The 13078-nt window shown below is 51.0% G+C and overlaps 1 protein-coding gene across 2 annotated transcripts in view; it reads left to right on the forward strand.

Moving 5' to 3' along the window:
• LOC142302499 (uncharacterized) overlaps nt 1-13078 on the forward strand; it is a 57460-nt gene that overhangs the window by 1284 nt on the left and 43098 nt on the right. Inside the window, exon 1 of one of the 2 annotated variants that reach the window (XM_075343579.1) lies at nt 2291-2309. The exons of the other annotated variant lie outside the window; for it this stretch is intronic. The gene's annotated coding sequence lies outside the window, so the exon portion shown is untranslated. Of the gene's footprint in view, nt 1-2290; nt 2310-13078 lie in introns of those variants that run through there. 2 annotated transcript variants of the gene reach the window in all.

Consider the following 13078-nt stretch of genomic DNA (forward strand, 5'->3'; position numbering starts at 1 on the left):
AGTGACTGCACCAGCAGAATAGTGAGTGCAGCTCTGGAGTATAATACAGGAGGTAACTCAGGATCAGAAATGTAATGTATGTACACAGTGACTGCACCAGCAGAATAGTGAGTGCAGCTCTGGAGTATAATACAGGAGGTAACTCAGGATCAGTAATGTAATGTATGTACACAGTGACTGCACCAGCAGAATAGTGAGTGCAGCTCTGGAGTATAATACAGGAGGTAACTCAGGATCAGTAATGTATGTACACAGTGACTGCACCAGCAGAATAGTGAGTACAGCTCTGGAGTATAATACAGGAGGTAACTCAGGATCAGTAATGTATGTACACAGTGACTGCACCAGCAGAATAGTGAGTGCAGCTCTGGAGTATAATACAGGAGGTAACTCAGGATCAGTAATGTAATGTATGTACACAGTGACTGCACCAGCAGAATAGTGAGTGCAGCTCTGGAGTATAATACAGGAGGTAACTCAGGATCAGTAATGTATGTACACAGTGACTGCACCAGCAGAATAGTGAGCGCAGCTCTGGAGTATAATACAGGAGGTAACTCAGGATCAGTAATGTAATGTATGTACACAGTGACTGCACCAGCAGAATAGTGAGTGCAGCTCTGGAGTATAATACAGGAGGTAACTCAGGATCAGTAATGTATGTACACAGTGACTGCACCAGCAGAATAGTGAGTGCAGCTCTGGAGTATAATACAGGAGGTAACTCAGGATCAGTAATGTATGTACACAGTGACTGCACCAGCAGAATAGTGAGTGCAGCTCTGGAGTATAATACAGGAGGTAACTCAGGATCAGTAATGTAATGTATGTACACAGTGACTGCACCAGCAGAATAGTGAGTGCAGCTCTGGGGTATAATACAGGAAGTAACTCAGGATCAGTAATGTATGTATGTACACAGTGACTGCACCAGCAGAATAGTGAGCGCAGCTCTGGAGTATAATACAGGAGGTAACTCAGGATCAGTAATGTATGTATGTATACAGTGACTGCACCAGCAGAATAGTGAGTGCAGCTCTGCAGTGTAATACAGGAGGTAACTCAGGATCAGTAATTTATGTACACAGTGACTGCACCAGCAGAATAGTGAGTGCAGCTCTGGAGTATAATACAGGAGGTAACTCAGGATCAGTAATGTATGTACACAGTGACTGCAGCAGCAGCAGAATAGTGAGTGCAGCTCTGGAATATAATACAGGAGGTAACTCAGGATCAGTAATGTAATGTATGTACACAGTGACTGCATCAGCAGAATAGTGAGTGCAGCTCTGGAGGATAATACAGTAGGTAAGTCAGGATCAGTAATGTAATGTATGTACACAGTGACTGCATCAGCAGAATAGTGAGCGCAGCCCTGGAGTATAAGGATCAGTAATGTAATGTATGTACACAGTGACTGCACCAGCAGAATAGTGAGTGCAGCTCTGGAGTATAATACAGGAGGTAACTCAGGATCAGTAATGTAATGTATGTACACAGTGACTGCACCAGCAGAATAGTGAGTGCAGCTTTGGAGTATTATACAGGAGGTAACTCATGATCAATAATGTAATGTATGTACACAGTGACTGCTCCAGCAGAATAGTGAGTGCAGCTCTGGGGTATAATACAACCAATAACTCAGGATCAGTACAGGATGACTAATGTATTGTATGCACACAGTGACCGCAACAGCAGAACTGTGAGTGCGGCTCTGAAGTTTATAGCTATGTTTATATACAGCACTTCACAGCAAATTTTTTCTTGGTAGTAAAAACTGTTCAAAGCAGGTTTTTGTGCATTTTGCTGCTTTTTTGGTGCAGATTACCTGTGTGATTTGTCCACAGTAGAGGTTTAATAAATGTATCTATATTCGCTCAAAATGCAGAAAAAAAATGCTGCAAACCCTGTTCACTTACGTTTCGTTGCTTTCTATTGGTAAAAAATAAAAAAAAAAAAAACACTGAAAGAAGAAAAGCAGCGCGTGCGTGTGAACGCTCATAGCTTTCCTGGAGCCGGTTCTTTTCTGCACGATGCGAGTTTGCGGAGGTTTTGATGTTGCATTATTTCTGCAGTCACTCGCGTTTTTCATTGTTTTTTGCAGACGCTTTTTTACGTTTTTTTTATCGAGCTTTTACGCTGCCATCTTTGACTCTTTTTGTCATGTTTTACATAAAGCTGCTTTTTTATACTTCCTGATATGTGGCTTTGACAAAGCTTTATTGATACAGTCATGTGCGGATCACAAGCCTTTTTAGTGCATTTCTGCAACACAAGCTTGAGCGGATCCTGATATTGAAGACTGTGAGGTAATTAATCTGGTGGCGGCTGTTTGTGGTGCACTATGGGGCTGTATTTACTGTACTCAGAGCTACTATCAGTACTGTAAGGGCAGGTTTTCAAGGGCCACAATCTTTGTTTATGAAACCCAAATGTTGCGGCTTATACATTAACCACTTCCTGACATGACATATATACAGATGTGGGGTCTTCCTTTAGTCCCCCTGTTATTGATAGCACAGTTGGTGCTCATAACGTTCTATGGAGAGGTGTAACTGTCATTTCTGGAGAACTTGCAGCAGAAGGTCTGTGCTGACCTCTAGTCTCTCCCCACCATAGAATCTTATAAGCACTAACTGTCAGCATAGAGCTGTGCAGGGCCCCAGGAGCTGCTCAGATCCAGCGTTCACCCACCCTCAGAGCAGCGCTCGCAGGTTCTGAAGCAAATCACTTGAAAGAGCTGTGCTACTTTCCCAGGAAACCGGCCACTGCAGATAGAGTGCGGAGGTGGCCGGTAACCTAGGCAACCAGCAGTTTATCATGCAAAATGCTCGGCCTAGGACGGAGTGTGTGTTCTCTGCAATGCACCGCCACGGCCTTATACATACCGTCCGTGTCTCTACCGGGGGTCTCTCTGTAGTAATATCCTCCTGGGGGTCCCTCTGTAGTAATGTCCTCCTGGGGGTCCCTCTGTAGTAATGTCCTCCTGGGGGTCTCTCTGTAGTAATGTCCTCCTGGGGGTCCCTCTGTAGTAATGTCCTCCTGGGGGTCCCTCTGTAGTAATATCCTCCTGCGGGTCTCTCTGTAGTAATGTCCTCCTGGGGGTCTCTCTGTAGTATTGTCCTCCTGGGGGTCTCTCTGTAGTAATGTCCTCCTGGGGGTTTCTCCGTAGTAATGTCCTCCTGGGGGTCTCTCTGTAGTAATGTCCTCCTGGGGGTCTCTGTGTAGTAATGTCCTCCTGGGGGTCTCTCTGTAGTAATGTCCTCCTGGGGGTTTCTCTGTAGTAATGTCCTCCTGGGGGTTTCTCTGTAGTAATGTCCTCCTGGGGGTCTCTCTGTAGTAATATCCTCCTGGGGGTCTCTCTGTAGTAATGTCCTCCTGGGGGTCCCTCTGTAGTAATGTCCTCCTGGGGGTCTCTCTGTAGTATTGTCCTCCTGGGGGTCTCTCTGTAGTAATGTCCTCCTGGGGGTTTCTCCGTAGTAATGTCCTCCTGGGGGTTTCTCTGTAGTAATGTCCTCCTGGGGGTCTCTCTGTAGTAATGTCCTCCTGGGGGTCCCTCTGTAGTAATGTCCTCCTGGGGGTCTCTCTGTAGTAATGTCCTCCTGGGGGTCTCTCTGTAGTAATGTCCTCCTGGGGGTCCCTCTGTAGTAATGTCCTCCTGGGGGTCCCTCTGTAGTAATATCCTCCTGGGGGTCTCTCTGTAGTAATGTCCTCCTGGGGGTCTCTCTGTAGTATTGTCCTCCTGGGGGTCTCTCTGTAGTAATGTCCTCCTGGGGGTCTCTGTGTAGTAATGTCCTCCTGGGGGTCTCTCTGTAGTAATGTCCTCCTGGGGGTTTCTCTGTAGTAATGTCCTCCTGGGGGTTTCTCTGTAGTAATGTCCTCCTGGGGGTCTCTCTGTAGTAATATCCTCCTGGGGGTCTCTCTGTAGTAATGTCCTCCTGGGGGTCTCTCTGTAGTAATGTCCTCCTGGGGGTCTCTCTGTAGTAATGTCCTCCTGAGGGGTCTCTCTGTAGTAATGTCCTCCTGGGGGTCCCTCTGTAGTAATGTCCTCCTGGGGGTCCCTCTGTAGTAATGTCCTCCTGGGGGTCTCTCTGTAGTAATGTCCTCCTGGGGGTCTCTCTGTAGTAATGTCCTCCTGGGGGTTTCTCTGTAGTAATGTCCTCCTGGGGGTTTCTCTGTAGTAATGTCCTCCTGGGGGTCCCTCTGTAGTAATGTCCTCCTGGGGGTCCCTCTGTAGTAATGTCCTCCTGGGGGTCCCTCTGTAGTAATGTCCTCCTGGGGGTCTCTCTGTAGTAATGTCCTCCTGGGGGTTTCTCTGTAGTAATGTCCTCCTGGGGGTCTCTCTGTAGTAATATCTTCCTGGGGGTTTCTCTGTAGTAATGTCCTCCTGGGGGTTTCTCTGTAGTAATGTCCTCCTGGGGGTCTCTCTGTAGTAATGTCCTCCTGGGGGTTTCTCTGTAGTAATGTCCTCCTGGGGGTCTCTCTGTAGTATTGTCCTCCTGGGGGTTTCTCTGTAGTAATGTCCTCCTGGGGGTTTCTCTGTAGTAATGTCCTCCTGGGGGTCTCTCTGTAGTAATGTCCACCTGGGGGTTTCTCTGTAGTAATGTCCTCCTGGGGGTCCCTCTGTAGTAATGTCCTCCTGGGGGTCTCTCTGTAGTAATGTCCTCCTGGGGGTTTCTCTGTAGTAATGTCCTCCTGGGGGTCTCTCTGTAGTAATGTCCTCCTGGGGGTCTCTCTGTAGTAATATCCTCCTGGGGGTCTCTCTGTAGTAATGTCCTCCTGGGGGTCTCTCTGTAGTAATGTCCTCCTGAGGGGTCTCTCTGTAGTAATGTCCTCCTGGGGGTCCCTCTGTAGTAATGTCCTCCTGGGGGTCCCTCTGTAGTAATGTCCTCCTGGGGGTCTCTCTGTAGTAATGTCCTCCTGGGGGTCTCTCTGTAGTAATGTCCACCTGGGGGTCTCTCTGTAGTAATGTCCTCCTGGGGGTCTCTCTGCAGTAATGTCCTCCTGGGGGTCTCTCTGTAGTAATGTCCACCTGGGGGTTTCTCTGTAGTAATGTCCTCCTGGGGGTTTCTCTGTAGTAATGTCCTCCTGGGGGTCCCTCTGTAGTAATGTCCTCCTGGGGGTTTCTCTGTAGTAATGTCCTCCTGGGGGTCTCTGTGTAGTAATGTCCTCCTGGGGGTCTCTGCTTAGTAATGTCCTCCTGGGGGTCTCTGTGTAGTAATGTCCTCCTGGGGGTCTCTCTGTAGTAATGTCCTCCTGGGGGTTTCTCTGTAGTAATGTCCTCCTGGGGGTTTCTCTGTAGTAATGTCCTCCTGGGGGTCTCTCTGTAGTAATGTCCACCTGGGGGTTTCTCTGTAGTAATGTCCTCCTGGGGGTCCCTCTGTAGTAATGTCCTCCTGGGGGTCTCTCTGTAGTAATGTCCTCCTGGGGGTTTCTCTGCAGTAATGTCCACCTGGGGGTTTCTCTGTAGTAATGTCCTCCTGGGGGTCTCTCTGTAGTAATGTCCTCCTGGGGGTTTCTCTGTAGTAATGTCCTCCTGGGGGTCTCTCTGTAGTAATGTCCTCCTGGGGGTTTCTCTGTAGTAATGTCCTCCTGGGGGTCTCTCTGTAGTAATGTCCACCTGGGGGTCTCTCTGTAGTAATGTCCTCCTGGGGGTCTCTCTGTAGTAATGTCCTCCTGGGGGTCTCTCTGTAGTAATGTCCTCCTGGGGGTCTCTCTGTAGTAATGTCCTCCTGGGGGTTTCTCTGTAGTAATGTCCTCCTGGGGGTCTCTGTGTAGTAATGTCCTCCTGGGGGTCTCTGATTAGTAATGTCCTCCTGGGGGTCTCTGTGTAGTAATGTCGTCCTGGGGGTCTCTCTGTAGTAATGTCCTCCTGGGGGTCTCTCTGTAGTAATGTCCTCCTGGGGGTTTCTCTGTAGTAATGTCCTCCTGGGGGTCTCTGTGTAGTAATGTCCTCCTGGGGGTCTCTCTGTAGTAATGTCCTCCTGGGGGTCTCTGTGTAGTAATGTCCTCCTGAGGGGTCTCTCTGTAGTAATGTCCTCCTGGGGGTCCCTCTGTAGTAATGTCCTCCTGGGGGTCCCTCTGTAGTAATGTCCTCCTAGGAGTTTCTCTGTAGTAATGTCCTCCTGAGGGGTCTCTCTGTAGTAATGTCCTCCTGGGGGTCCCTCTGTAGTAATGTCCTCCTGGGGGTCCCTCTGTAGTAATGTCCTCCTAGGGGTTTCTCTGTAGTAATGTCCTCCTGGGGGTCTCTCTGTAGTAATGTCCTCCTGGGGGTTTCTCTGTAGTAATGTCCTCCTGAGGGGTCTCTCTGTAGTAATGTCCTCCTGGGGGTTTCTCTGTAGTAATGTCCTCCTGAGGGGTCTCTCTGTAGTAATGTCCTCCTAGGGGTTTCTCTGTAGTAATGTCCTCCTGGGGGTCTCTGTGTAGTAATGTCCTCCTGGGTGTCTCTCTGTAGTAATGTCCTCCTGGGGGTTTCTCTGTAGGAATGTCCTCCTGGGGGTCTCTCTGTAGTAATGTCCGCCTGGGGGTCCCTCTGTAGTAATGTCCTCCTGGGGATCCCTCTGTAGTAATGTCCTCCTGGGGGTTTCTCTGTAGTAATGTCCTCCTGGGGGTCTCTCTGTAGTAATATCCTCCTGGGGGTCTCTCTGTAGTAATGTCCACCTGGGGGTCTCTCTGTAGTAATGTCCTCCTGGGGGTCTCTGTGTAGTAATGTCCTCCTGGGGGTCTCTGTGTAGTAATGTCCTCCTGGGGGTCTCTCTGTAGTAATGTCCTCCTGGGGGTCTCTCTGTAGTAATGTCCTTCTGGGGGTCTATCTGTAGTAATGTCCTCCTGGGGGTCTCTCTGTAGTAATGTCCTCCTGGGGGTCTCTCTGTAGTAATGTCCTCCTGGGGGTCTCTCTGTAGTAATGTCCTCCTGGGGGTCTCTCTGTAGTAATGTCCTCCTGGGGGTCTATCTGTAGTAATGTCCTCCTGGGGGTTTCTCTGTAGTAATGTCCTCCTGGGGGTCTCTCTGTAGTAATGTCCTCCTGGGGGTTTCTCTGTAGTAATGTCCTCCTGGGGGTCTCTCTGTAGTAATGTCCTCCTGGGGGTCTCTCTGTAGTAATGTCCTCCTGGGGGTCTCTCTGTAGTAATGTCCTCCTGGGGGTCTCTCTGTAGTAATGTCCTCCTGGGGGTCTCTCTGTAGTAATGTCCTCCTGGGGGTCTCTCTGTTGTAATGTCCTCCTGGGGGTCCCTCTGTAGTAATGTCCTCCTGGGGGGTCTCCATGTAGTAATGTCCTCCTGAGGGGTCTCCATGTAGTAATGTCCTCCTGGGGGTCTTTCTGTAGTAATGTCCTCCTGGGGGTCTCTCTGTAGTAATGTCCTCCTGGGGGTTTCTCTGTAGTAATGTCCACCTCAGGGTCTCTCTGTAGTAATGTCCTCCTGGGGGTCCTTCTGTAGTAATGTCCTCCTGGGGGTCCCTCTATAGTAATGTCCTCCTGGGGGTCTCTCTGTAGTAATGTCCTCCTGGGGGTCTCTCTGTAGTAATGTCCTCCTGGGGGTCTCTCTGTAGTAATGTCCTCCTGGGGGTCTCTCTGTAGTAATGTCCTCCTGGGGGTCTCTCTGTAGTAATGTCCTCCTGGGGGTCCTTCTGTAGTAATGTCCTCCTGGGGGTCCCTCTGTAGTAATGTCCTCCTGGGGGTCTCTCTGTAGTAATGTCCTCCTGGGGGTCTCTCTGTAGTAATGTCCTCCTAGGGGTCCTTCTGTAGTAATGTCCTCCTGGGGGTCCCTCTGTAGTAATGTCCTCCTGGGGGTCTCTCTGTAGTAATGTCCCCCTGGGGGTCCCTCTGTAGTAATGTCCTCCTGGGGGTCCCTCTGTAGTAATGTCCTCCTGGGGGTCTCTCTGTAGTAATGTCCTCCTGGGGGTCTCTGTGTAGTAATGTCCTCCTGGTGGTCTCTCTGTAGTAATGTCCCCCTGGGGGTCCCTCTGTAGTAATGTCCTCCTGGGGGTCTCTGTGTAGTAATGTCCTCCTGGGGGTTTCTCTGTAGTAATGTCCTCCTGGGGGTCTCTGTGTAGTAATGTCCTCCTGGGGGTCCCTCTGTAGTAATGTCCTCCTGGGGGTCTCTCTGTAGTAATGTCCTCCTGGGGGTTTCTCTGTAGTAATGTCCTCCTGGGGGTCTCTCTGTAGTAATGTCCTCCTGGGGGTCCCTCTGTAGTAATGTCCTCCTGGGGGTCCCTCTGTAGTAATGTCCTCCTGGGGGTTTCTCTGTAGTAATGTCCTCCTGGGGGTCTCTCTGTAGTAATGTCCTCCTGGGGGTTTCTCTGTAGTAATGTCCTCCTGGGGGTCTCTCTGTAGTAATGTCCTCCTGGGGGTCTCTGTGTAGTAATGTCCTCCTGGGAATCTCTCTGTAGTAATGTCCTCCTGGGGGTCTCTCTGTAGTAATGTCCTCCTGGGGGTCTCTCTGTAGTAATGTCCACCTGGGGGTCCCTCTGTAGTAATGTCCTCCTGGGGGTCCCTCTGTAGTAATGTCCTCCTGGGGGTCTCTCTGTAGTATTGTCCTCCTGGGGGTCTCTCTGTAGTAATGTCCTCCTGGGGGTTTCTCTGTTGTAATGTCCTCCTGGGGGTCTCTGTGTAGTAATGTCCTCCTGGGGGTCTCTCTGTAGTAATGTCCTCCTGGGGGTCTCTCTGTAGTAATATCTTCCTGGGGGTCTCTCTGTAGTAATGTCCACCTGGGGGTCCCTCTGTAGTAATGTCCTCCTGGGGGTCCCTCTGTAGTAATGTCCTCCTGGGGGTCTCTCTGTAGTATTGTCCTCCTGGGGGTCTCTCTGTAGTATTGTCCTCCTGGGGGTCTCTCTGTAGTAATGTCCTCCTGGGGGTTTCTCTGTAGTAATGTCCTCCTGGGGGTCTCTGTGTAGTAATGTCCTCCTGGGGGTCTCTCTGTAGTAATGTCCTCCTGGGGGTCTCTCTGTAGTAATGTCCTCCTGGGGGTCTCTCTGTAGTAATGTCCTCCTGGGTGTCTCTCTGTAGTAATGTCCACCTGGGGGTCCCTCTTGTAGTAATGTCCTCCTGGGGGTCTCTCTGTAGTATTGTCCTCCTGGGGGTCTCTCTGTAGTAATGTCCTCCTGGGGGTCTCTCAGTAGTAATGTCCTCCTGGGGGTCTCTCTGTAGTAATGTCCTCCTGGGGGTCTCTCTGTAGTAATATCTTCCTGGGGGTCTCTCTGTAGTATTGTCCTCCTGGGGGTCTCTCTGTAGTAATGTCCTCCTGGGGGTCTCTCTGTAGTAATGTCCTCCTGGGGGTCTCTCTGTTGTAATATCTTCCTGGGGGTCTCTCTGTAGTATTGTCCTCCTGGGGGTCTCTCTGTAGTAATGTCCTCCTGGGGGTCTCTCTGTAGTAATTTCCTCCTGGGGGTCTCTCTGTTGTAATATCTTCCTGGGGGTCTCTCTGTAGTATTGTCCTCCTGGGGGTCTCTCTGTAGTAATGTCCTCCTGGGGGTCTCTCTGTAGTAATGTCCTCCTGGGGTCTCTCTGTTGTAATATCTTCCTGGGGGTCTCTCTGTAGTATTGTCCTCCTGGGGGTCTCTCTGTAGTAATGTCCTCCTGGGGGTCTCTCTGTAGTAATGTCCTCCTGGGGGTCTCTCTGTAGTAATATCTTCCTGGGGGTCTCTCTGTAGTATTGTCCTCCTGGGGGTCTCTCTGTAGTAATATCTTCCTGGGGGTCTCTCTGTAGTAATGTCCACCTGGGGGTCCCTCTGTAGTAATGTCCTCCTGGGGGTCCCTCTGTAGTAATGTCCTCCTGGGGGTCCCTCTGTAGTAATGTCCTCCTGGGGGTCTCTCTGTAGTATTGTCCTCCTGGGGGTCTCTCTGTAGTAATGTCCTCCTGGGGGTTTCTCTGTAGTAATGTCCTCCTGGGGGTCTCTGTGTAGTAATGTCCTCCTGGGGGTCTCTCTGTAGTAATGTCCTCCTGGGGGTCTCTCAGTAGTAATGTCCTCCTGGGGGTCTCTCTGTAGTAATGTCCTCCTGGGTGTCTCTCTGTAGTAATGTCCACCTGGGGGTCCCTCTTGTAGTAATGTCCTCCTGGGGGTCTCTCTGTAGTAATGTCCTCCTGGGGGTCCCTCTGTAGTAATGTCCTCCTGGGGGTCCCTCTGTAGTAATGTCCTCCTGGGGGTCTCTCTGTAGTAATGTCCTCCTGGGGGTCGCTCTGTAGTAATGTCCTCCTGGGGGTTTCTCTGTAGTAATGTCCTCCTGGGGGTCCCTCTGTAGTAATGTCCTCCTGGGGGTCTCTCTGTAGTAATGTCCTCCTGGGATTCTCTCTGTAGTAATGTCCTCCTGGGGGTCTCCATGTAGTAATGTCCTCCTGGGGGTCCCTCTGTAGTAATGTCCTCCTGGGGGTCCCTCTGTAGGAATGTCCACCTGGGGGTCCCTCTGTAGTAATGTCCTCCTGGGGGTCTCTGTGTAGTAATGTCCTCCTGGGGGTCCCTCTGTAGTAATGTCCACCTCGGGGTCTCTCTGTAGGAATGTCCACCTGGGGGTCTCTCTGTAGTAATGTCCTCCTGGGGGTTTCTCTGTAGTAATGTCCTCCTGGGGGTCTCTGTGTAGTAATGTCCTCCTGGGGGTCTCTGTGTAGTAATGTCCTCCTGGGGGTCTCTGTGTAGTAATGTCCTCCTGGGGGTCTCTCTGTAGTAATGTCCTCCTGGGGGTTTCTCTGTAGTAATGTCCTCCTGGGGGTCTCTGTGTAGTAATGTCCTCCTGGGGGTCTCTCTGTAGTAATGTGCTCCTGGGTGTCTCTCTGTAGTAATGTCCTCCTGGGGGTTTCTCTGTAGTAATGTCCTCCTGGGGGTTTCTCTGTAGTAATGTCCTCCTGGGGGTCTCTGTGTAGTAATGTCCTCCTGGGGGTCTCTCTGTAGTAATGTCCTCCTGGGGGTCTCTCTGTAGTAATGTCCTCCTGGGGGTTTCTCTGTAGTAATGTCCTCCTGGGGGTTTCTCTGTAGTAATGTCCTCCTGGGGGTCTCTCTGTAGTAATGTCCTCCTGGGGGTTTCTCTGTAGTAATGTCCTCCTGGGGGTCTCTGTGTAGTAATGTCCTCCTGGGGGTCTCTGTGTAGTAATGTCCTCCTGGGGGTCTCTGTGTAGTAATGTCCTCCTGGGGGTCTCTCTGTAGTAATGTCCTCCTGGGGGTTTCTCTGTAGTAATGTCCTCCTGGGGGTCTCTGTGTAGTAATGTCCTCCTGGGGGTCTCTCTGTAGTAATGTCCTCCTGGGGGTCTCTCTGTAGTAATGTCCTCCTGGGGGTCTCTCTGTAGTAATGTCCTCCTGGGGGTTTCTCTGTAGTAATGTCCTCCTGGGGGTCTCTGTGTAGTAATGTCCTCCTGGGGGTCTCTGTGTAGTAATGTCCTCCTGGGGGTCTCTGTGTAGTAATGTCCTCCTGGGGGTCTCTCTGTAGTAATGTCCTCCTGGGGGTTTCTCTGTAGTAATGTCCTCCTGGGGGTCTCTGTGTAGTAATGTCCTCCTGGGGGTCTCTCTGTAGTAATGTCCACCTGGGGGTCTCTCTGTAGTAATGTCCACCTGGGGGTCTCTCTGTAGTAATGTCCTCCTGGGGGTCTCTCTGTAGTAATGTCCTCCTGGGTGTCCCTCTGTAGTAATGTCCTCCTGGGGGTTTCTCTGTAGTAATGTCCACCTGGGGGTCCCTCTGTAGTAATGTCCTCCTGGGGGTTTCTCTGTAGTAATGTCTTCCTGGGGGTCTCTCTGTAGTAATGTCCTCCTGGAGGTTTCTCTGTAGTAATGCCCTCCTGGGGGTCTCTCTGTAGTAATGTCCACCTGGGGGTCCCTCTGTAGTAATGTCCTCCTGGGGGTTTCTCTGTAGTAATGTCTTCCTGGGGGTCTCTCTGTAGTAATGTCCTCCTGAGGGTTTCTCTGTAGTAATGTCCTCCTGGGGGTCTCTCTGTAGTAATGTCCACCTGGGGGTCCCTCTGTAGTAATGTCCTCCTAGGGGTCCCTCTGTAGTAATGTCCTCCTGGGGGTCTCTCTGTAGTATTGTCCTCCTGGGGGTCACTCTGTAGTAATGTCCTTCTGGGGGTTTCTCTGTAGTAATGTCCTCCTGGGGGTCTCTGTGTAGTAATGTCCTCCTGGGGGTCTCTCTGTAGTAATGTCCTCCTGGGGGTCTCTCTGTAGTAATGTCCTCCTGGGGGGTCTCCATGTAGTAATGTCCTCCAGGGGGTCCCTCTGTAGTATTGTCCACCTCAGGGTCTCTCTGTAGTAATGTCCTCCTGGGGGTCTCTCTGTAGTAATGTCCTCCTGGGGGTCCCTCTGTAGTAATGTCCTCCTGGGGGTCCCTCTGTAGTAATGTCCACCTGGGAGTCCCTCTGTAGTAATGTCCTCCTGGGGGTCTCTGTGTAGTAATGTCCTCCTGGGGGGTTCTCTGTAGTAATGTCCTCCTGGGGGTCTCTCTGTAGTAATGTCCTCCTGGGGGTCTCTCTGTAGTAATGTCCTCCTGGGGGTCTCTCTGTAGTAATGTCCTCCTGGGGGTCTCCATGTAGTAATATCCTCCTGGGGGTCCCTCTGTAGTAATGTCCTCCTGGGGGTCCCTCTGTAGTAATGTCCACCTGGGGGTCCCTCTGTAGTAATGTCCTCCTGGGGGTCTCTCTGTAGTAATGTCCACCTCGGGGTCTCTCTGTAGTAATGTCCTCCTGGGGGTCTCTGTGTAGTAATGTCCTCCTGGGGGTCTCTGTGTAGTAATGTCCTCCTGGGGGTCTCTCTGTAGTAATGTCCTCCTGGGGGTCCCTCTGTAGTAATGTGCTCCTGGGGGTCCCTCTGTAGTAATGTCCTCCTGTGGGTCCCTCTGTAGTAATGTCCACCTGGGGGTTTCTCTGTAGTAATGTCCTCCTGGGGGTCTCTCTGTAGTAATGTCCTCCTGGGGGTCCCTCTGTAGTAATGTCCTCCTGGGGGTCCCTCTGTAGTAATGTCCTCCTGGGGGTTTCTCTGTAGTAATGTCCTCCTGGGGGTCTCTCTGTAGTAATGTCCACCTGGGGGTCTCTCTGTAGTAATGTCCTCCTGGGGGTCCCTCTGTAGTAATGTCCTCCTGGGGGTTTCTCTGTAGTAATGTCCTCCT

The sequence above is a fragment of the Anomaloglossus baeobatrachus genome, chromosome 4 (assembly GCF_048569485.1).
Source record: "Anomaloglossus baeobatrachus isolate aAnoBae1 chromosome 4, aAnoBae1.hap1, whole genome shotgun sequence".
Taxonomy (NCBI): domain Eukaryota; kingdom Metazoa; phylum Chordata; class Amphibia; order Anura; family Aromobatidae; genus Anomaloglossus; species Anomaloglossus baeobatrachus.